Genomic DNA, 22,299 nt, shown 5'->3' on the forward strand with positions numbered 1-22,299 from the left:
GCTAGCTGAGAAAAGGGACGCGAGGCAGGGGGACTCCTCTGCATGGTGCTGATGTTCGCACACGGGTGGGAATCTGGGGGCAACTCTGCTGGACCCCTGTGGAAAGACAGAGGTGGTTGCCTTACACATTAAACCTATGATTTGTGACCTGCCCAAGAGTGATGATTTTAGGGTGAGTTTAAAAAGTCCAGAGAGCTGGGCTGAGGCTTGAGGCAAGTCCTGAACGTGATGGGCTTGACCCCAGACCTGGTTAATGGTGAGGACCCCAATCCAGCCAGGTGCTAATGAATGGCAGCTCCCCTGAGACCCAGAACCAGGCTGGGACAGCCCAAAGCTGGGGCTTAATCACTTCCAGATGTGCTTGGGGCTGCCTGGTCCCTCTCCACAGCCTGGTACTAAATGTTTGATCTACTAATCACCAGCAAACATGGGAAACACCTGAAATGTCCTTATGCAGTCAGCCCCCAGCACTTGTTGCAGGTAACTGCATGGCCTTCATCATTCAGTCTTCCAAATGAAGCCACCTGGGGGGGCAAGGCTGCTGTGGAGCAGCTGCAGGCTATCTACCGCTGCCTGTGGGACATGGGAACCATGGTGAAAAGCTCCCACCTTAAGGCATATTGGCCTCTTTTTCAGTTTGGTTGAGAAGAAGGTGGTAGCAGCTTGTTAGACCTGCTAGAGAGAGAAGAACTGATCCCTGTTTCCCAGTGAGTGAGGTAATTCCTTTACTTTTATTTTCCTGTCTCCCAAGAATTTGAAAGGATTCACATTTAGCAGAAAATGCTTGGTTTATGAATGTACTTCTATGGGGGTGGGTTATGAAGCACAGAGAGACTCTAATGTTACTGTTGAATTTGTTAAATGCATTTTTAAAAGTAAGGTAAATAGATGTGGCACTGAAAAGTTGGTAGGGACTGAAAAATCAACACAGCTTATTTTGAAAGTGTTTAAAAAAAAGAAGGATCCTGTATTTATTTATTTGTATTGAAATAACTTGATGTAGAAGCTGTCACCCAGGTCTATGTGCAGTTGCCCTGTGCACAGGGCAGTGGTGGCTGTGTTTCCAACCTGGGTGATAGGATGAGGACGCACATGCACACACACCCTGCAGGGATGTTGGTCCCAGAACCTGTGAAAGCAAGGCCCTGCTCTGAGGAATGTGCTCGAACCCAGTCCCACAGGGAGCTGGCAGGGCTCTGCACGCTGACGCCGGCCGTTCGCGCCGCACTCCGTATATCTGCCTTAGCTCAAACCTCACCGCTGCGCAGCCAGCTAATCCTCTGGGAAGTGCACAGGGCTCAGCTCCTCCGTGTGTTTTTTTTTTTTCTGTTTAGTCTAGACTATGAGACTCAGTGGCGCGGTGACTTTGTGGGTTGGTGATGGATTTACTGGGGGTGGGATGTGGTGAACAGGGGGTATTTATGCACATGTGCTGATGCACCCACACCCCCTTTGAGCGTGTTTCGGGCATGGTTGCTGAACCCTCTGCAGATTGCTGGCTTCCCTTTATTGCCCTCCTGCCTGCAAAGACCTGAAATACCTCTTTTTGGGGGAGGTTGGGACAGTGGGCAAAGTAAAAGTATTTTTAAAGTAAAGTGATTTCCTGTCCTTTGGGAGTTGGTGGGAAGTGAGCATGGGAGAATCTTTCTGGGGATCCTTTACCCAGCACTGTGCAGCAGCAGGGCTTGAAGAGTCCAAGGTCACCGACCCTCTGATGCACCTTTTTGCCCTCTACAAGATGTATACTGCTTTCCTCGCCTGAGAGGTGGGCTCTGGATAGTGAGAGCTCCTTTTCTCAGCTGATGAACTGCAAAGACAAAGAAGTAGCACTCTCACTGCCTTGGTTTTATGTTTCCACCCACATCACTGCTAAGACATTTAAGAGTCCAATGTCACAGACAAGCAAGATGTATCCAGCTGCGTTCTTATTCCTCAGGAGGGGGTTGTGGGGAGGGTGGTATTAGTTGGCTTTCAGTTGACTAAAAAAAGCTACCTGAGGCATCAGGCTCCCATTGAAGCATCTCACGAAATCCCTTACGCTTCACCATGTTGTGGGAACTCCAACTCAACATCATGCCTGTAGCTCTTGTGTGCTGTGCCCATCTTCTTCCCAGTCCTTGGTTTTCCTTGCCCCCTGTCCAGCACCTTTCAGACAATTTGGCATGACCCCAGGTGGTCTTCCTGCAGGGGTGGCCCTTCCCTTTCTCATGTCCTGACTCTCACGTGCCAACCTACGGCATGTGCCTCACCCCGAGGCTGCCTTGCTCACGTGTACATTGACCCATGAATGTGTCAGCAATGAAATGTCTGCTCACGACCCCCTTCATTGTTCACCCAAAAGCTGTCCAGTCTGTTCGCCAGATCCAAATCACAGTGAATAACACAGAGGTAAGAGAAAATGTCTCTTATTACCAGGGTCCCCAAACCTCCAGTAATTTAGGGGATGGAGTTCATAGCATACAGTCCTTGTGCGGTGGTGTCCCCCCACTCGTCGCCACCAATCCATTCATTTAGTCTGGGTGTTCCTTGTTGAAATGCACATAAACTGAATAAATTTATTTCTTGACAAGAATAACATCCAGCATCCGCTGCTCTTCCTGAACTACATCCAGATTGCCCAGCGAGCATTTAGTTGGACCAGTAATTATTCCTGCCTTCATTTAAAATAGATTTTTCTGCTTCCATAAAAGACTTAACAATGTAAACATCTCCCCTCCCTAAGGTATTAGGCTTTCTTTGTCTTTATTTTCTTTTCACATCTAGTCCATTCCCTGTTGACTTTCAGGTTTAGCACGTTATGTTCTGCAGCCACTTTGTTCTGTGGAGCCTTTGTTGTTCCCTGTTCTTCCTTCAGGCAATCCCTTGCTTTATTTATAGGGCATCGCCTGTACATTGCACACCCACGCTGCTTCCTGCTTGCAGGCATGCGCTGCAGAAGGGACCTTCTAAGGTACAGCAATTATTCTGTCATGCATAGCTCCCCTTTTGCCACCCTGGAGCTGTTACAACCCCATCAAAAAAAGAAAATCAATAATAACTAGAAAGGAAAAGTCTGCAGTGTTCTCTAAAAAATGAAAAATTCTCATGGGAGATGAGGATGGAAACACATGTTCCTCCTTTCCCCCCTCCTAAATGTGAGCAGGAGTGGAAAGTACTAACCCACAGACATTCTGGCACAACTGGGTAGCACAGTGTATTTTCCAAGTCTCATTCTCGATTGACCTGAAGGTGAGGCTGCTCCTGATGTGCACCCATGTAAGCATGAGTAGGATCGGGTGTTTTATCTCTCCTCCAACAGGGAAAAGCCCTTGTAGTGTCATGGGAAGGGCAGAACAAGGACACTCAGGTCTCTCCTCCTTGCTGGAGCCGTGGCCATGCCATCCCAGGGTGCATTCTGCTGTTCCACATCCAGTACCTGTTTCCAGTCAGTCTCCCTCCGTGTCTCTGCGCCAACACAGATTTCAGTGGCACTTCCCTGATTTATGGTGCTGCACAAGGCTGAGTTGAATTTTTAAGCAATGCCATTTAACCCAGCATAACTATGGCCTTCATCCTGCTGAAGCCCAGGTTCCCTCACAAATCCACTGACACTTCTAAAGATATTTTGATTCAAATAACACAAAAACCTCTAGGGGTGCTGGATGTTGCCCTTATCCTTGAGGCTTGTTGGCACAAGCTGCCTCTCACTTGAATGCTTGCTACCCACAGACCCTCCAAGGAGGCTGGAGACCTTTTTGTACCTGCAGAAGCCACATCTCAGCAGCATGGGAGAAACAGTGGATCTTCTATTTGAATTGCTGGCTTTTATTCAGTGTGCCTGGTAAGCCAGTAAATTTTGTTTGAATTCAATCTTTCTGGCATTTCTCTTCCTATGAACAACCTATAGTATAGATATAGCAACAGTGAGTAGAAATAAGTGGCGAATCAGCTCCTTCATAGTGGGTGCACACTTCTTTGTCTTTAAAGGAAATCTCAAAACTGAGTCTTTGAAAATGTGTCCAGTTGAGTTCTAACTTAAGAACAGTTGAGAAAGATTCTGTCAAAACCCCCAATTTTAGAAATGGATTTAGGGAGCTCTGGAACCTGTCCCTCGGTGCCTGGCTCATTTGGAGGTAGCTCTCTTGGTTGCTTGCCCAAGTTTGCCCATCCCTGACACAGAAGTGTTTAGGGCCCTGGATCACTATTAAATGATAATCGCAGTTTAGGATAAGCAACACTTCAGGTGTCACGAGACCAGCTAGGATTGGTCAAACCCTGTACCTAAGGATTATTCAGGTTCACGAGTGCAGGCAGCCCTCACAGGCTGCAGCACGCTTTGGCTCTGTGCAGGTTTTTGGGACCAGCCCTTTGTCCCCCAGCACCGGCAGCCCCCAGGCATGTCTGCAACTTCCCCATCCCCCTTTCCTTCCCCCAACCCTGCTTCTCACATCCCGAGTTCATCAGTTTAAATCGCATCTTGGTGTAAATTGATTTCATTCCAGCCTCTGCTTCCACCTCTGCCTTGCCTTTAAATTGTATCTAGTCTTAAATCAATCTTATTCCAGCCCTCAGCTGCTGCGCTCTTTATTCTTCCATTTCAACTGCAGCTGCTCTTAAAGGGCCCTGGCTCAGGGATGAGTTTCTCTCCCAGCCCCTGCTACCTTCTTGCTCCATTTAAATCACTTCCAATATCAAGCAGCACTCACCTTCCCATCCTCCCAGCCCTCACTTGCTCACGGCTTAGCCAGTTAATGTTTCCCCTTTGCAGCTCATCTGGTTTTAAACCAATTGTATTATTTCTTTCATCTCCATAATGTTCTAAATTATTCCTTACTTTCTGGCCTCTCCTGAATTTCCTCTTTCTCCCTCCGTGTTTCAATCTGTGGTGGTAGTCATAAGCAATGCTTTTGGAAATGTGATGTGATGGCTGCTGAATGCAGCGTGCAGGGCAGGAGGACAAACCACGGCTGTCCCAGCGGAGCTGGGGCTTAAAGAGGGGACTGTGGGAGAGGGAAGAAGGATTCTCTTCTGGCTGGGGCTCTTGAGTTGGGTTATAAAGTGATTCAGGCACGTGCATGCAAGTTTGGGAGGTCGGTGATGTAAATAGATGCTTTTGGGGATTTGCAAAGGAGTGTGACAGAACAGCTTTTGGGTTTGCAACAAACTCAGCAAAACTGACTATGAAGGTCCCAAGTTGTATTGATGCTTAGAGCTGGAGGCAAAAAGGTGCCACGTACCTGCTGGTTTTTCCATGAGGTGTGAGAGGGCAAAAAAGCTGCATCTTTAAAGTGATTCCATGCAGGCTGCTAAAGAGGAAGGTTCCCAGACACCAGAGATGGTGATGTGACCAAATCCCACCATCTTCTGGTAATAATCAGGTGTCTCCATGTCATAGTAGCCTGTGGAAATCTCTTCACAGTCATCTATGCTTTGAGATGACATGCAAGAACCTACAGTTGCCCAAGGAGCTATTTCTTTAAACTACCAAGGACTTTAAAAGTGGGGTCAGAATTTGTCAACAGTCTCAGCAGACCCTAATTTTGTGTGTTCGCATGCATATACAGGTTTATTTTCAGAAAAGAAAGAAGTAAAATATTCCTCTGTTCTTTCTCATTGAGTGTGCATGGTGGTAGTAACTGGCCACAGCTATTCTCCAGGTCTCTGGTGGCAGGGTTGGTTCACGAGCATCTCTGCACTGGGTGTGAAAGGTCTGGTATCCACCACTGGAATCACCCCTGAATGTCACCTGTGGTGGTACGAAGGTGTCAAGGAAGGTGTCACCATCCACCCTGTGCATGCAGGACCATCAGGAGGTGGCTCCTGGTAAAGCCATTCAGCAGCTCTTGGCCAAAGGCTTTGAATGATTACTGAACCATATGGACAGTGCTCCAGGTTCTTAAGGGTCTGTGTAGGCATCCTGGGCTCTACAGCTGTCAACAATGTTCTTAGAGCCTCTGGAGACTTCAGTCAATTTGAGCTCACTTTGGGAAGGGAACAAGTCCAAAGACAGGAGGAAGAAGGACAATGAGTCCTTCAAGCTGAAGATAATTCATGCAAAATCAGGTTAATGTGGATCGCTGCCTTGTGACCCTGTGTCAATTCCCTGAAGTCTCCAGAAGAGCTCTTATTTCCTTCGATGTGCTTTGGTTCAGGTGCTAGCTGATCACCTGGAGGAGCTGCCTGACTCAGATGCTCCAGGGTGAATGCAGTTGGTTAGGATGTCTCTGTTCCCTGTGCTTTCTCCCTTAGGAATTTAAGGGTGCAGTTCTGTGTTACTGAGCAGACCTGGTGCATTTTTGGGCCTGAACAAGGCAATTAGCATAGTCTGTGGCAGATCAGCATTAAGTATTCCCACACTCACAGAGGTCCTTTAATTGAATTTTCACTGTGTCCCTGCATCCCAAAGGCTCTGGTCATGGCAATGTTGCACAGTGGGTCCTTCCCTAAAGGATACCATTATTTAACAGACAGATAATGTCCATCAGATGTCTGGCCTCTTTATCTAAGAGCAAGGTACACATGGTGTTGTTGATGGATTTGGAAGCCAGAAAGACCTAATGGTAAATGTCTCTTTCATTTCTGCTAATAAAATCCTACCCTTCTAATTAAACTTACCTGGTAACATCATCAGGTGATAAGTGTGTTGTGTTGCTGTGTGGTGACTTATACTGCGTGTGCTGACTTACAGCAGCTGCAGGTTGGGCCCAGGTTTTTCTTGGATTTGTTAATTCTTAAATGTAGATGCCCAGCAGTGACTAGAGAAACAAATACCTGAGTTCTCAACTTGTCTGACACCCCAAAGGTGCAATGAGATGTCCTGGCTGGTGTGAGCAGGGCTGTGACTAGAGCTGGGCATGCAGAAAGCTGAAGCCTCCTCTGTGGAGGAAATGGTTAGAGACAAAGCCCTCCATCCATCAAGCTGTAATGTCACTGCAGGTGTTGGATGGTTCAGCCCCAGGGACCCCCATAACAGCCCCAGGATAACATCAGGTGTGAGCCTTGCAAGGCCATGCTCTGTGGAAGGGCAGTGTCACCTCTTCATTCCTCCTCTTGGCACCAGTGTCACTGGCTGTTGGCCCTGTTGAGTGGTAAAAGCAGAAACTGAAGATGTTGGGAAGACGTGCTGTAGCAGCTCAGACCTTCTGTAGTTTGGTGCCAGGAAGGCTGGCAAGGTGCACGCACCTGTGAGGCACACTGGTACCTCCACTCTGCCCTGCACAACACAACTTCCCGATGGAAATAGTTTTCATCACTTCCAGTTTATGGATAGCAAGTGAATTTTTTGTTAGACCTGAGCCACAGGAGGCTGGGGAGATTTTGGGAAAGTGTTCCTGCCTGGAGGAAAAAGAAAAAAGAAAAAATCTTGTAGGCAACCTGGCCAGAGTTTAGCATCAAATTAATGTTACAGAGGATAAGAACTGCTATTCTGATGATTCCTGGTCTGCATTTTGAACAAGTTTACCAGTGAATCTTTTAACCCCTGAAAGAACAGACAAAGGTGGGGAAAAACATATAAAGCAGGGTAGGTGGGATTTTGGTGAAAGAAAACGCAGCCCACAGGCAGGCTCTGAGCCAGTTGCCCAGGCTGTCAGGCCAGGCTCCAAAAACAAAGTGAATTGACAAAGAAGCATTCAGAGCTCAGAGGAGCAAGTTATAGCAAATAGGTTATTGTCATAAGCATTTTTGCTGGGATTTACACATGTGGTTAGCATCAGCTGGCTCAATAGCACACAGTGCTCCCCACTCGGGCTTTGGTTTCTCAGTCAGTCGCCTGCATGCCCCATGGGTACCCTGCTGCAGCAAGGGATGAGCCTGTGCTGGCACAGGGGATGCCAGCTCCAGCAAAGACCTAGAGGTGTCTGGGGCAGAAAATCTGGACATAAATCTTCAGAAAGTAGTGATGTCTAAGAATAAAGAGTTGCTGAGGAATTTCTATTGTGTAAGTGTTCACCAGCTTTCTATGAGTTATTCTTCTCCAGGAATTTCAGGAAATCTCCATTAGAGATTGTCTGCATTGAATTTTTTTCCCTGTTGGGGTAGGACACTGGTATATCTGCTCCCATGGTGTTCGTGCAGGACTGAGCCATCCCCACGCTCATCAGGAATCCAACCTACAGGACACTTCTTGCACAGTACCTATGTGGAGCAGCTGAGGAGATGGAAAGAGAGCTTGCACCAGATACTGTTATTTTTTTGGTACCCCTGGCTCGGCCATGCTATGCTGGAGGTGGTTTCCCATTTCTGTCTTTGATTACACATTAGGAGCAGGCATTTCTTCTATTTTTCCTCTCCTAAACTCTCACCTTCAGGCTGAGAGAGTTGAGTTCTTTATGCTCTGTCCTGCCTCTGCAGGGGATGGGAGTAGGAGAAAGCACGCGAGGCGATGAGAGGGAACGCTGTGCAAGCGTGGGAAGCGGTTCCAATTGGGGCATTCAGTGTCCACATACTCGATCAGTATCATTAGCTGGAGCTGGACAAGGTTGCAGAATTTGTCTTGCGCTGATTGATTTTTGCTTCTTTGCTGGAAATCTGGCAGGATCCTTGCCCAACGTGTTGGACAGCCCTGATCTAAAGCCTGCCCTGTTGGACAGAAGCCCGTTCTGTTTGGTTTGCAGCAAGCTATTCTGTCTCCTAGCCAAATCCTGGGCCTTAAATCGAAAAGGAGAGCAAAATACAAGTCTTCTGTATCCCCTGTTCAGTACAGGCAGCCTAATCTGTTATACTACTCATCATGTCTTTTTCTTTTTTCCCCCACTTTTTTTCGGTAGTGGGCAGCTGAGAGGAGCATGGAAGCACATCAGGGCTTTCAAACTCTTTCCCACAGGAATTTCAGAAGCCATTGACGATTGTAATCTCCTGTGTAATGTATGTCAGAGGTTGGGGGTCTGGAGAATGGGGGGCTTTTCCTGTCATGTGAGAACAAGCAGGTAGATGTGAGAGAGACGCTAGCAGTGGCCTTACTAGGAGAGAGCCAGCAGAAGCTCAGTCTTTGTTAGACACCAGAACTTTCACAGGGAAACTCGTCCTTGGGGACACAGGTCAGGTTTAACTGGTTTCTCCACTCAGGAAGCTATTCCTTTATATCACATACATAATTACATTTACTCTGACAAGGAAAAATGTCTCCAAGATGAATTATTCTGTTGCAGCGATGCTCAGGGCTGTTGTTACCCTGAACCCAGGCCATTTTCCAGTCAATCTCCCACTCTATGGGAGCTGTGTCGCTAGCAAAGAACAAACTCTGCATTTCAAGGGCAGCCCTGAGCATCAGGGAAGGAACTTCTCTAGCAATTTGAAGAAATGTTGGGCCCTTGCAGGTTGGCGAGGGATCATCTGGGTTGCATGTCTTGTAATTGTGCATTAGTTTCAGAGTCTGATATATGAAAAGCTGATTAGCTCTGCAAAAGGTCATGACAGTCCGTAGCACTTGCAAATGCTTTTAAAATCCAACAGTGAAAAGGAGAATACAAGTTTAAGGACTGCAGTGCTGTATTACAGACAAATCAATGTTCAGTCCACAAAGAGCACATGGAAACACAAAGCACAGATTTCTGCGTGCCTGGGCATTTGCCGGGTGCCACAGCTGTGCAGAGCCACTGCTGCCCTGCAGAGCAGCCTCCAAAGTCCCAGCAGCCCCATGACAGTGTCAGAGTTATTCTCATCTTTGTGATGGATGGAGGCGGTGTTTGCTGTCCAGATAACCCCCTCTGATCACAGTTTTCTTGTTCTCTGGGATGCTGTTTTATTTCTTCCTGCATGAAAGGTGACCAGATAGTGTGTGAACATTGGGCTGGGCAGGGAGGGATGATGAATGGGACGTGCAGCTGAAGGATAGTCAGACCTTGGCCTGCTCATGGAGCAGCAACTGCTTTTTCCTTTTTTCTTGAGCTTCTTCCGGGACACATGGGGATTCCTTGGTGTCACGGTACAGTGGGATCCAGCTGCTGAAATAAAAGATGGACAGAGAAGTGATGATGTAGGGCTCGGATGGTTTTACCCAGCTGGCTTCTCATATCTGATGCCTACCTGGGGTTTCTGTTAGCTTTGCAGATGTGACTATGAGAGCAATATGACTACTTTCATACTCTGGTGAAATAAGGATTAACGATAAATACTATCCTGTTGAAGTTTTTGGAAAACTTGCCAGTGACTTTGCAGGGACTGAGATATTAAACCCAACGCCTCCCTGAAGAGCTACATTTGCCTCTGTGTGCTACATTCAGTCGATGCAGTAATCGTTGAGAGACTAAAGTGTGCAGAGTGGGTTAATGCAGTGTTGTACAGCCAACTTGTTTAGCATTTAGTGTACGCCTGTTTTCTATGGCTGTTAGGTTATGCATAGGGATGGGGCAGAGATTAGCACTGATAGAGGGGGTTGCTTCCTGTGTTTGGGGCAATGCCTGTCTATGCAGACGGTTTTTTTTTTTTTTGCTATGAAATGCCTGTTTTGTATGGTAATCCTTCTAAAGCAAGGCCATTTTAGAGGTACAGTATGGAGAAAAGGATTGCACATCGTAAGTGATATCATAGTTACCAGGCGCGCAAATAAATTACTGACTTTCCTCCTGTTGGTGGAGGCAGGCCGTCTAAAAATGTGTTTGAAGGCTGCCCGGTTCTCATTTATAATCGGGTTTCCTACAGAACAAATAAAAGCCAAATGGGAATGATGGAAACTACTCAGGGACAATCCAGGCTGTATAATTGGCTTTCACACTCCCTCTCTACCACCCTAGAAGCCAAACTCACTAACGTCTTTCAGTGACTTCAGGGCTGAACAACATTGTCCCACTGGTTCTTTTTATACGAATAATTACCCATGACCCATCCAGAGCTGTGTGAATCTGGGGATACCAGAGCTTTTTGCAAATATTGATGAATGAAGTGCGATTGTCCCATGGTCTTGAGCAGTGGGTAGCCATTCCCTCAATTCCATGGTCATTTTGAAATCCCCCCCCCTTGCTGCCAGGGTTGGGTAGAAGATATTTTTTTTTCCCCCGCAGGAATTCCCAGGGGTTTGAAAAGGACTCCAGTTCCAAATGGGCACATAACATTCAAATCCTGAAACACAAAAAATAGCTTATCACAATAAAATGCATCGATACAAAATATTTCATAGGTCTAAATATTTTTTTATAGCCATTTGCTGTACAGCTCCCTGAAATGTCTGAGATTTAGTTGTGCTGAGTGAAGCACCCTGCAACTCAAATGTCAAAACTGTCCTTTTTTAAAATGCTGCCTGGCTTGTTGCAATTGGCAAAGTTTAGAAAAATTTGCATTTTTGATGAATGAGCACTTGGGGGATGGGGAAAAGGTGCAACTCAGGTCATCGGAAAGTGTTTGATCAGCTCCAGCTCACTCTATCAGAGCTGGTGGCTCCTCAGAACAGCACAGCTACAGGGAGGTGTCCTGGCTCCTGGAAAACAAGCTGAGCAACAGTTCTGGGCTGCCTTCTCTGCCTGTGCACGGAAAATATCTTTTTGCTGCTGAAGGTGCCATCAGCCAAAGTACACACCGTGCATCCAGCTGCCTACCTGCCGAGGGAGCAGCATCAGGCCAATACCGACGGCTGGAAAATCCCAGCACCAGGGGGTGGCTGAGCTGCTGGGATCGTACGTGGACACAGAAAACAGTGAATGAATGCTGGCATGGGAATGCCTTGTCCTCGGCCAGCATGGTCCCTGTGCAGTGTGGAAGCTCCCAGGCGTTTTGTCATACCTTGTTTCTTGACAGAAGAGCAAAACTGATTGCCCCTCTGTGTACTTCTCTAATGGTAAGTAATTTGGAGGATGCTGAGAGCAAGCACTTGGGTGATTTGCCTGTATTCTCGATCTCATAGACAATTATCAGCTCAGCCTCCTTGCACAAAGTGGACTCAGTTTGTCCCCCATCTGCTCTCTGGGGTGACACAGCCTGGAGCCCATGCTGAAGGAAGCAGAGAAGCTCTTTCCCAGAGCCCTGTGTTTCAGAGGAACCAACAGCAGCTGTATTTATTTCTGAAGGAAGGAAGGATGTGCCCTGTGCTAAAGATATAATCCATACCTTTTCATAGAAAACATTCAGAGTAGAAGTCCAGAAGACCTGAGGTGATGCAGAAGTCCGTCAGTAGGGATGCTCAATCTGCGAAAGAGGAGGATTGAGGCCCACAACCTCACTGATGGGAGTCCTTCACTGTCCCATCTCTCATTCCATGTCCCTTAGAACCCAGCATGGTTACAGGGCAAGAGAGCTTTCTTCAACATCTGGGAGCAATTAGAAAAATCCAGTCAGTAAATGTGGTGGGGAGAAGTGACAGTAAGAAATGGGGCAAGGAAAGGTAGAGCATAGGTAAGGACTCCACCTTCTTTCTTCCACAGAAGAAATAATGCCATATTATAAAATTGCTTTATTTAGCATAACACATTTGATCCAGAGACACAGTACTCCTGTTTTTTGGGCAGTTGTTTCTCTTGCAATTATTTTTCTATCTCAGTGACTGTGTCCACGGGGTGCAGCCACCTCTCCTGTGCACGTGCCAAACTCGCGTTAAGTCTCTGGGAAGCTGTGCGTGTGTATCAAGAAGAGAACAGATCCCCTTTCTGTTCTCAGGAAGGCTTTGCGTGTGATTTATGAGCCTGGAGAAGGAGCTTGGAATAGCGAAATGCCAAATGAAGGCATGCCCAGCAAGTGAAAGGACAAGGTGAAATCCACGAGCCTTCAGAATTAATTACTGGAACAATGGAGCTGACGCAGTGATGAGAGCTCACCATAGCTGCTCCAGCCAGCTTTAGGTGTAAAGGTGCGTTTGTTCATGGCTCAGGGTTTTCGTCTCAGTGCTGACAGGGTGATAATTCAGTCCTATAAAGCAGCAAATTATCACTGCCTTCATAGCATTAATTTCCCTCCCTAACAGACACCATAAAAAAAAATGAATGCTTTTTCCTCAAGGCCTTGGCGTGGCAAATTTCCCATGGCAGCCCATGAGATAGAGCTTTATCTCCAAAGACATCGTGTAAATAACACATCAGGATCTTCATTCGTTAAATAAATCTAATAACATACTCAATTCATAACACAGCATCTTCAACACCCCTTCTAGAGACTATGTTGGTGCTTCCTCTCTTTTGACCCACATGCTGAGCACACTGCATAGGCAGATATAGGTAGGGATGTATGGATAATTATATGTATAAAACAAAGCATGTATGGGGCTGTGGGTATACATGGGCCAGACCTGCTCTCCTCTGTCACTCCTGGAGAGCCCCTGTGTCCCCAGCTCCATCAATGGGTATGATCTCTCATGCTGAGCAGTCACCTGGGGGCCTGCTGCTAAATGCCCTGATCCCAGCAGAGATGATTGTGCACTGATTAACATGGGCCCTCAGACTTTTGTGAGCTCTAGCTGACTTGCTTCAAGCTTAATCCTTTTGGTGGGACAGCATTACCAAGATCAGCTGTATCCATTTGTCTTTCTAACTGGGAGCCTTCATACATCAAAGCCTGTCTGCAGTACACACGTGTCTGTGTGCATAGGATGCTTCCCCCCCTTGCTCTGTGCAGTAATCTGTGCTGGTCCACAGCTCTGATGCAACCCCTCCACCAGTGTGCTGGAGCGGGGGAGATGTTTGGGTCAGGAACCATTTCATCCTCAGTTTTATGGGGATGCCTTCAGTCCAAAAAAGTGGTGGTTGGAAACTGCCTCCCTCTGTCCAGAGCCCACTGAAGTTTTATTTTTTTTATGTGCCCTTGAAATCAAAACCCCCTGAAGCCCTGTGGTCTCATCTCTGTCCCTGGGGGACACTGGGAGGTGACAATGGGTCTGTGCACTCACAGGACAGGGGTTTGAGAAATTTAATTTTATGAGGAAATGCTGAACCGTTAGTGAATGTAATAATCAATCCTGAAAGATCTGCTGGAGCCCTGTGGGGGGTTTGCCCCTGCTCTAATTCATGCTGAAAGGGTGGAATTTTGTGGGAATTGTTTTCAGTTCTAGCAAGATAACATTCCCTCTTTCTTTTCCGTTTTGATTAATATAATAGAGTAAAAGAAAATTAATTTGCTACTGGACTAAATTAGTGGATGTTTCACCATGGTGCACATTTATTATGGCTGAGCACTCCCCTGCTGTACAAGGGACCAACAGGGGACATTGTAGCGTTTCCTGATTTACTGCTATTTGGGGGCACTGACAGTTTGATAGGACCTCCAGCTTTATTTATTTATTTTAAAGTTTGGCAGAGGGAAAGGGGTGGGAAGGAAAGAAAAAAGAAAACTCAGAAAGAGGCTTTGTATTCCTGGTTTTTCTGGTCCAGATTCAAGCAATGTTTTCAGTGGAACCCGCTCCCATTGGGTCCTCCAACGCTGCGCTTGGTCCCTTTGTCCTCCCAAGGCTGGGGCTGCCTCTCCCCTCCGGACTGCATCCAACCCCCGATCAACTTCATAATTAGCTTCTGTAATAGACCACTTAATCCAGATAAATGCTCATACTAATTACAAGGGGAAGTTTGGTCAGAGCTGTTCACCTACTGCTGCACCTCTGCCCTGGGAACTGATACCCGCTGGCCCCTTGTTCTGACCACAGCCCCGGGGCTTCAATTAGCCCTGGCAATTCCAACGAAAACATTTCTCCATTTTTCTCATTAAAAGATGAAAGAGGAGAGAAGAGGAGAGCGCCCCCCTTTACCCAACCCCGTTTAAAAAAAAATAAAAATAAAAAAAACACTGAGCGATAATTTTGCGCTGCGGAGAAGCCGCTCTGCTTTCATGGCCCCTGATTAGGGAAGACAATGGGATTAGTTCAAACCGAGTTGAGAGGCCTTGACGACTCCTTTGCTGGCTAAATTGCGGACGAGGGTGGATAATGGGAGATTGATTAGGGTTAATAGACTTATTTTTACAGGTCACGCCGCACAGCACTCTGGGTTGCGGTGCTCCAAAACATATTATTGCAAGCCATAAATCACGCAGCTTGGAGGGACTGCAGGGCTCCCTCCCTCCCAATTGTTGCCGAACAATTGACTTTTGTCTCCCTGTTGCTAGTGCTACCGCTGTTGCCCCCAATCTTTTGGCAGGGCCCAATCCTGGGGGGCTCAGCACCTCCCCCAGCACAGCCAAGCACCCCGCAGAGCCATGGAGCTGGTGCTTGGCACTGCTCAGGACCTGTCCCTGAAAGGCTGCCATGGGGCGGGTGGGACGGATGGGGCACTGGGGATAGGGAAGAGGGGTTGAGCCTTGTAAAGCACATTTTGTGAGTCTTATGCTTGGGTATGAATGGGGACCTTAAGAGCAGCTCTGTGGGACTCCCAGGTTTGTTTCCTCTCATTTCTAAGGTTACCAAGTGTGTTCCAGCAGCTGGAACAACTGCACGGTGCTGCTGGTCTCGCCTGGGCTCCATTGAAACAAGCCCAGCCAAGGGGAGGTTTCCAAAGCGGTGGAGGGGAAAGGAGTGGCAAGGGGGGCAATGAATTCCCACAAGGTTTTCAGGCTCTTTTGGCTCAAAACATGACCAGAGGGAGCACATGAAAAGCTAGCACTGCTTATAACCCCATAGGAGCATCGCTTAAATTTCAACTCCAGGTCAATGCTAAGCAGGATTAATTGCGTATATTGGAAATTGCAAGCATATAGGTTTTGTTTAGAGAAGCCAAAGAGGAATGCTTTCTAACAGGTGGGGAAGGTGGGAAAAGCTTATTCTGTTCGATGCATAGCAGTGTTTCCTTCAAGGCAAGGCTCTGTTCTGTCTTATACCAGGAGGAAGCTTACTACCTTGCTGGAGTGCTGTGCTTTTGCAAATGTGAGCTCTTCTGGTTTTGTATCACTGTACCTTGGTCTCAGATGGGATATCTTATTTTCTGCAATCGGTAGTAGCTCAAAGTGTGTTATATTATTCCACTGCAATCCACACTACAACAAACTGCAATAAAAATCCCCTCTGACAGCATGCCACAGAGTTACAAGTGATTGCTGCCATGAGCCGTATCATTAAGTGCCTGCACCATGGTAAATACTAGAGCTAGAGCTGGAGATTTTTCCACTGGCATAATTATCTGAAGGAAAGTGCCCTGTTTGCAAAATCAAAATTTTCCGTGGGGAAATGCATGGTTTTGTTGTTTTCCTCCCTCTCTGCCTTTCACTGCTTCCCACACAGGCACTGTCACATCAGAATTTTTAAATTCTGTTGTTGGTTTTGTTGTGGGTTGTTGGTGTTTTTTTTTGTTTGTTTTTTTTTTTCTTCAGAGCACTCCACGCCTGTGCATGGAAATGCCACACAGCTGCAGGCAATGCCCTGTACAAGCACTACTGCTCCCGCAGCACTGTCAAGGCAGGGAACGCCGGCGCGGTGACAGGCAATGGCCACGGCTCTGTGGTCCCTGGAGCACACACAGCACGAAGTCATCTGGTGGCCAGGCTGCTCTGCCAGCAGGATGCCCTCGTTCGGGACAGCAAAAGCAGTCTGGGCTTGTCAGAGAAAGCACTGACAAGATCTCTATGTATTTATGGCCACAGATTAAATGGAGCAAAGAGTTTTAACTCCTTAGCATTTCTAAAGGGCTGACTGCTGCAGTGCTAATGCTCTATGTGAAAATTGCCCTGTGCCAGGTGATCTCATCTTTTTATCTCACATTTCCAGGCTTTCTCTCCTTTCTTGCAATGCCTGTACCAATTGAAGCTGCAGAGAGAAACTTCCTGGCCATGCAAGAATATCTGGAGGCTTTGTGAAAACTGTCTTCTCTGCAGAGGAAGCAGGATTAATTTTGGCATGACTCAGGTGTCACACACTTGCATGGACCAGAAAACAGGCAAAAAATAAATGTAAGTGTGGTAACCAGCCGGTGTGTGGTGATGCCCTAAACTGGTGGTGGGATCTCTACTGTCACTGCAGTCATAACAAATACGTCGCTGGCTAATAGCACCCTTTGTCCAGAGATGATAAGGTGCTCCAGACAGTTGTCTGTCTGTAATCAACATGTGCATTCATGAGTCTGAGTCAGCAAACAGTTAGATGACGTGCTTGGCATCATCTGGTTGGTCATTGGCAAAGGTCTTAGGGTTCAGAGCTTCATAGCTCCCTGGATGGCTGCAGGCAACATCAAGGACTTTGGTGCAGATGGATGAGTCTAAAGGAATTCACTGCCTCATCCCTGAACTTAGGCACAGTTTGCATCATAGCGTCTTGGTCATCTTCGCAAAGGCATTTGCTACATCACACTTTGCAGCATCAAATGTATCTGTCCTGACATCACGCAAATGTCTGTCCAAACTGCTCAAAGGCAGGTAAATACAGAACGAAATCAGATCTTAACCCCAGTATTACACCGTGCATTGGGAAATGCCTGGATGATGCGCGAGAGGAACGAATAAAACCAATTACAGAGTTACTGCAGCCTGCCCGAGGCTGGGCGAGCCACGGAGGTTTCTGCAGACAGGATTGCTGTGGGGTAAGCACATCCTGAGCTTGACTGCTTATGGACGGGCTCACTGGGAGCAGCCTTTGGCGAGGACTTCCCCCTGCTCCCTGGGGACAGAGGCTTTACGTGCTCTGCCCCTGGCCTCTCCCCAGCTCCCTTTCAAACGTGGAGCCACCTCTGCATGAGTGCTCCTGCTGATTCTCATTTCCAAAAATGGCCTTGCACACAACGTTTCCTTCCTGTGAATGTTTGCAAAAATGAACCAAATGATTCCCAATGCTGACGGAATATGTTTGCATTTCTTTATGCAAAGCAAGAGCTGCAAATAATTTTTGGCAGCCTCGTCCTGGCTTGCAGTGGCAAAGTAACAACAGAATGTAGGTGAAGATGATGACAACTTTATAAAAACAACCAAATCCAGGCAGATCAAGCATATGTATCTCATGTTATGTCTTCACTACCAAAGGAGAGGCGTTTTTACAAGGAGAAATTTAACTGGAGATACCTACCTTGGTGTACATCGCAAACAGCGATAAGATAGTGTTACCTGGATGTAACTGCCTGGGTTTGTCTTGACTAGGTGTATCTAGGTAAAATCTGTAATTCTTTGTCTAGACAATGATCTCACAACAAGAGAATGAAGTTTAATAAGCCGTTCTGGTGGAAAAAACCCTTTTGTGTAATGGAGACAAAGCCAGGGCCCTTATGAGCAACCCTACAATAACAAACCTGTGTGTGCATAAACGTAGCAGATGGGGAAGGTGATGGCACTGGCAAGAGGATTTCATTTCAAAGTGTCAAGCAGTTATTTCAGATAACAGGGTCAAAGGCAAAACCTCCACCTCCCCACCCAGAGTTTGCTTCAAGGGAAAGGAAGGGCAGGGAGCATTCCTCTGTGTGAGCCCTGCTCACTGCACCTTTGAGAAGTGCTAAGCAGGGCAATGGGAAGAGGTGAATCTAAAACCCACGTGGCCGTGCATTTAAAAAGCTGTCAGGGGCTGCTCAGGAAAAGGGGAGGCTTTGGGTTGCTCCTGGCAAAACAACAAAGGGCCATGAAGTTCTATACTCAAGTACACTTTATCTTTTTCTTCTTTTTTTAAAATATACTTTTATTTTTGAGATGTTTCTTTATAGGGTGCGAGCTTGCTGTGACCTCAGCTGCCTGCTACAGATCCTTGGGAGTTTTTTTTTCCTTTCTGTCTATGGCTCCCTTGGCACCAAAGCCCTGGGTGTGTTATGTGATGCTCAATAGCTAACATTACACAAAGGCAGGCTGCATCATCCAACAGGTTGGGTGCTTCTACTTTCACAGCCTGCTTTCACAAGTGGAAAAACGCCTTCTGCTGAGTGCAAATCGCACCCGGCAAAGAAAGCCAATGCTCCAGAAACATCTTTGTTTCCCTTTTGCTTTGTGCAAGAAAGAGGAGGAAAACAGCATCAAACATTGGCAGTTCAGTACAACGCCAGCTCTTGATTTTGCACCGTAATGAGGTTTAGGCTGATGAAATCAGTCTTGTTGGGATGAAATATTGAAATTTCTGGTGCTTGAGAAGATCTCAGTGAGACTGAGAGTGTATGATGTTGACGGCCCAGTACCGCCCCTCCCTGGATTCAGGCTCTTCACTTGATAGAGACAGAGCAAGAAGCAGCCTCTGGCCTGGACATCTCATACCTGGTGCTTTAACACTCTCTGCAAATTGGTGTTTTCTCCCAGCTGCTTCTCACAGAGCTCCTCTGCTCTCTGGGAGAGCCCTGTGAAAGCATCCCCCTGCTGGGGGGGTCAGAGGGGGGTGCAGGGGGGCACAGGGCAGAGCGTGGTGAGCTGTGTGTTCTCTGCTGACAACTGCCAAGAAAAGTGCAAAAATAAGCAAATCTCAAAAGCGAGGATCCCATGCGATTAGCAGTGCTTTGCATATGGATGAGAAGCTGAGCTGAAGCAGTTGTGCTCTGGAAGCAGCCGTCAGTGCTGCTGGCACCAGCCTGAGGCACAGGGGTGGCTGTTTCTCTTCCTTGACGTTGCTTTTGCTCTCCTCTGGGCTGGCAGAGGGGGCTCTGGCTGCAGCACCTTTCAGTTGGCTCCAGCACCTTTCAGTTGGCTCCAGCTCTGCCACCTCCCCCCGAGCTGCAAAGTGGTGGGAAGGAATCAGAGCAGGGGCTGAGGCTGTGTCCACGGGTTTAGGAGGTTTTGGTGCCCAACTGGGACTGGTATTGCTTTGGGCTCTTCTATAGGGAGACCTCTCCCATGGGTGGTGCAAACCCTAAATGGACTCTCTCACCCTCTTTCCCCACCTGTCTTTCCTCGTGGTGTGTGGTGGGAGCCATGACCTGTGCTGTGGGTGTCTCACTCGTTATCCTGAAGCTAGGTGCCTAGGCAGGCAACTGCCCACCTGCAGGAGCTCTGTGGAACAGAGGAGAGACAAGGAATTGCAGCGAAAGCTGGAGGCACCCGATGTTGAAGGGTAATTCAAGGAACACGCCCTGCCTGCCCAAGTGGCTTTTGCTTCTGGGGACTTGCATCAGGACAAAAGGAGCCAGTGCTGGGGAGGATCCTAAGGTCATCAGCGTGCAAAGGGGCAGCAGTGGGTGCAGAAAAGAAGAGAGAAGCCCCAGAGCCCGCCTGATGCTTGCCACACTCCCAAGAGATATCTTTGGAAAATGAGTAGAATGGCTCAAGAGTTTCCTTTCTTTTCTGAATCACTGTAAAGCTTTGACGCCAACTGCAGCACACGGGATATGGATATCTGTTGGGGGGGACCTTCTGCTCCTCTTCAAAGGAGATCATTAAATACATTTCAGCTTTTGTGTAGACTTTTGTGTGGACTCAGATCATTCATCAAAGATGACTTTTGATCAAACCCCCCTTGGGAGGAACCTCTCAGTAGTAGACTTGAACCAGGGAGGGACGAAAGACAGACAAGCTGAGGGAATAACAACACTCTTTAGGCACCGTCCTTCATTAATATCTTCAATAAACAAACATGTACATCTGAATATTGCTTTCTTTTACACACCCACTGTTATCACTTAACTGTATTCCACATGAAAGCGCACTTGTCATAAGCCATTTCAACTCCTATTCCAAGTTAATATATTAGCACTCATTTCATTTGCATTTTAATGGCGAGACTACACTTTTCAAATAAATGACTGCACTTTATCAAAGGATTACTTCATTTTGACTGTAATGCCTCTTTGCCATGTGGGAATCAGGGAGTGAGGAGGTTGAAATAAGCCTTGCAAAGCAGACCCACTGGTTTCAAGAGCACCAGCCTTGCTCTTTACAACTCCATCATTGTAATAAGGGGAAAAAAAATAGCAACATGGAAACATGCTGGCTGTTTCCCTTTGTACTGAGGGGAGATGCTGATTATGTAATTTCAGCCCGTCATTTTGTTACGTGCATGGGCTCCTGTTCTCCAGGGAACATCACTAAGGGTTATTGATGGCCTGACGTGAACCCACGGATAGCAATCCCTGGGGTTTCTGTCTCTCCAGGCTTTGAATCTCAGCTGTGCAGCTGAAGCTTATTCCAGTGCTGGGCCCCATTCCCAGCAGATTGGAGCAGCCCCCTCTGGAGATGGGTGGAATCCAGCATCCCTGACTCAGGGGAGGGGTAAGATGGTGACCACGCTAGGGACTCAGCTGGCAGCTTACAGGGCTAAAAAGCCAGGATTTGTAAAACCAAAAAAATCATTCTTTACTTCTAGAGGTAGAAAGGTGTGCAATGCTGCATGTGGCATGCTAAATCTTCACGAAGCAAACACAGCAAGAAAAAACGGGAATGCAAAATGCAGTGGCCAGGGCAAGAAGCTCCGTAACGCCTGTCCTGCCTGAAGCAGCACTGACTTCCCACTTTTTTGCAAAGGAGCCAAGCAGAAAACACAGGGGTGCTCCAGGTATTGCTGGCTTGTCCTGGCCCCAAACACCCCTGGCCCAGCACAGGGGCTTCAGGCCCTTTAAGGGCTCCTGCCTGGCTCCACCTGGTGCAAGGGCTGGAGGGAGATGCAGGAGGAAGCAGCAGCAGCTGGGGGGTTTGGGGGCTGTGGGAAGGTGCCTTGTGGCAGTTCTGCGAGAAAGCTGCTGAAAATGGCCGTGGGTGGCGCTGGCAGAGGGCTGAGCACCTCGAGAGGCATGTATGTACTGGGAGCTTGCATGAGGATGGGAAGGGGGAAAGTAATCCACGAGCTTCGAGAGGCAGCCTGCTCTAAAGGGCTTTTCTGGCTGGTTATTTGATTTGGGAAGTCCTTTTCCCTTTGCATGAGCGCTGGGAGTGTTTGGGGGTGGTGGTAGAGCCCCAGGTGCTGCTTGCCTGTTAAGCTGACCACCTGGCTGGCTGAGCGCTCCTTACAGGGAAAGGGGGTATGGAGCTGTATGGGGTTAGTGCTTGCTGTTTAATATCAGGCTGTGTAAGAAGAGTTCTCTAGCTGAAAGAAAAATCCTCCCCACCAAATTTTAAACTTCCTTCTATTAGTGTCTGCTTGGCGGAAAAAAAAAAAAGCTGTGGTTCATAATGCCCCAGCGACTGTGAAGGCAATCAAATTGTCCTTAAATATCAGCAAGTTTTTAAAATAAAACTTAAGTCAATCTTCAATTTGAATTGGAATAAAAGTGAGGTGTCAGCTTTCATTTGTCAATGGGAATGTTGCTGTGGGAAACGTTATTAAAAAAGCATGTGGATTAAATCCTACATTAACTGAAGATAGGATAATGTACTGATCTAGAGCCATTATTTGCAACCCAGGCTGTGATATGAACGATGCTGGCAAGTTCTAATGTGTGAAATGTTAGTGTGGATAATAAAAGTTTCTAGCAGTTCTATTTTATTTTTTTTAATGTTATAAATTAATATGTTGTATTGACAAACTGAACCATGAGATGCTAAGGAAAAGCATCCCCACTGTCTGTTTGCAGCAGGGTTTTATCAAGCAGGAAAATC

The 22,299-nt window shown here is 47.2% G+C and overlaps 1 long non-coding RNA gene across 2 annotated transcripts in view; it reads left to right on the forward strand.

The window, feature by feature from the left end:
• The first annotated feature begins 542 nt into the window (after positions 1–542).
• Positions 543–22,299, forward strand: part of LOC310884014 — a 150,116-nt gene continuing 128,359 nt past the window's right edge. The window contains exons 1-3 of one of the 2 annotated variants that reach the window (XR_014573980.1): positions 543–716; positions 3,709–3,820; positions 16,192–20,976. This is a non-coding gene — a long non-coding RNA (uncharacterized lncRNA). The remainder of the gene's footprint in view (positions 717–3,708; positions 3,821–16,191; positions 20,977–22,299) is intronic. The other variant, XR_014573981.1, reaches the window with a different exon arrangement.

This window comes from Anser anser, assembly GCF_964211835.1.
Source record: "Anser anser genome assembly, chromosome: 19".
Taxonomy (NCBI): domain Eukaryota; kingdom Metazoa; phylum Chordata; class Aves; order Anseriformes; family Anatidae; genus Anser; species Anser anser.